This window comes from Pinus tabuliformis, chromosome 5_2 (assembly GCF_031772625.1).
Source record: "Pinus tabuliformis cultivar Carrire ecotype Pingquan chromosome 5_2, CPIR1, whole genome shotgun sequence".
Taxonomy (NCBI): Eukaryota; Viridiplantae; Streptophyta; class Pinopsida; order Pinales; family Pinaceae; genus Pinus; species Pinus tabuliformis.
In genome coordinates this window covers 140,178,410-140,180,030 of record NC_142306.1, presented here as the reverse complement: position 1 = coordinate 140,180,030, position 1,621 = coordinate 140,178,410, and the positions used below count along the sequence as shown (strand labels likewise).

Here is a 1,621-nt window from a genome sequence, read left to right as displayed (position 1 = left end):
AGGGTCTACCATCTATTAGCCTCACTCTCTTAAAAATAAATTAATAAATCCAAGTATTAAATTAAATTAATAAAATCATGAGAACTCCTCAAACTAAGGAGTCTAGTTTTGGATGAGAGATTCTCTCCAACTAGCTCTCCTAAATTAGTGTGTAAGTTGAGAAAATGTCTCAACAAAGTGAGTCTAAGATAGATGCACTATCTTAAGACCACTTTCTCATGTATTTAAATGTATTATTAAATTATTTCAATAAGAGAGAATTACATGAGCATGAGAGACCACATGATGGCTCTCTGTCTTTTCTGCCAGTTTATTGTTTGTGAGTTAATTCGTTGTACATATGGTTTTATGGCTTTGTGATATGGCTGTGTGATTTTCCTTCGTGTGGCATCAGAGCCTGGTTGAAAGTGGCATGAGACCAATCAATCTGTTGAGGGAGCTGTTGAGGGAGTAATAACAAGAAAATACAACTATTTGCACATCACTTACCTTCAATAATACGAAATCAAAGTAGTGGAAGGTCTGCTAAAAAAATATCGAAGAATTAGTTTTAGTTTGAGGGAAAAAAGTTTTTTAAGCGTGATTTTGATCACTTTGATGGCTATTGAATGAGAGCTGCGTGGAGATGATTCCTTGAGGATTATTCATTTGGAGAGGGCTGAATCAGTGGATTTACCAATGCTTGGATTTACCAGCACTTGAGCGTAGAGTGAATCTGCCATTCTCAAGTATGCAGTCGCTGCTATAGTTAGTACCTTTCCCAAGACACATGCAATCTACTAATTGGGACTGAGAAGGAAGATTTCCATACATTAAGACGTAAGCCACCTCAAGGTAAGTGCTCTTCTCAGCTAATTCCTCAAGTGGATAACCTCTATATCACAGGATTCCTTTATCTCCATCTATGTAAGATATTAATGAATGGAAAAGAGCAGTGTTCAAGTATCCTATATCATAATGCTTCAGTCCTTTGTCATTCCCGCCTACTATTAACTTTTTGAAATCAGTGGCCCGGACTGTTCCTCCCTCACGGACTTCGACCTCAATTTTCTTCCCCATTCGGTTATCAATAACAGCTAGAGAACCTCTCAGATCCCCCGAGGGCTTTACAAACACTGTAGAAGTCTCAATACCCAAAGAAGAACCCACCGGAGGAACCGATAAATGGCCAGAAAGTACTGCTAATCTGCTGTGGGCCATCAATTTTTCATTAAAACCTTCCATGGGTGCCATTACTGGATCGAACCCAATTGCCCAAAACACCTCAAGATTGAAACTTGGCGATACTCAGTAGTACCCAATACACTTCTGAACTGATCCCAAGTAGAATTGAAAAAATAATTATTAAGTGGAAATTTGAAAATTGGAATGTTAGATCAGAATTGTATATACAATGTATATATAGTGACTTGGGATACACGATGTGTATGATGATGTAAAAGAACCTCTGGTTTTTGGACAAGCTTCGGAAAATGTTTAGTACAACTTATATATCCCTATTTCCTACATGAATTCTGCAATGTCAAATGGCTGTGATTTTGATCCTCTGAAGTTCTTCTTAGTGGACTTACAACTCTAGTCGTCTTGTCCTCATCAGCGACATCCAATCATGAAACATCCT

At 37.8% G+C, this 1,621-nt stretch overlaps 1 pseudogene; it reads right to left on the bottom strand.

Moving 5' to 3' along the window:
* Positions 1-879: 879 nt before the first annotated feature.
* On the bottom strand, positions 880-1,233 carry LOC149157899 (citrate synthase 3, peroxisomal pseudogene; annotated as a pseudogene).
* Positions 1,234-1,621: the final 388 nt, after the last annotated feature.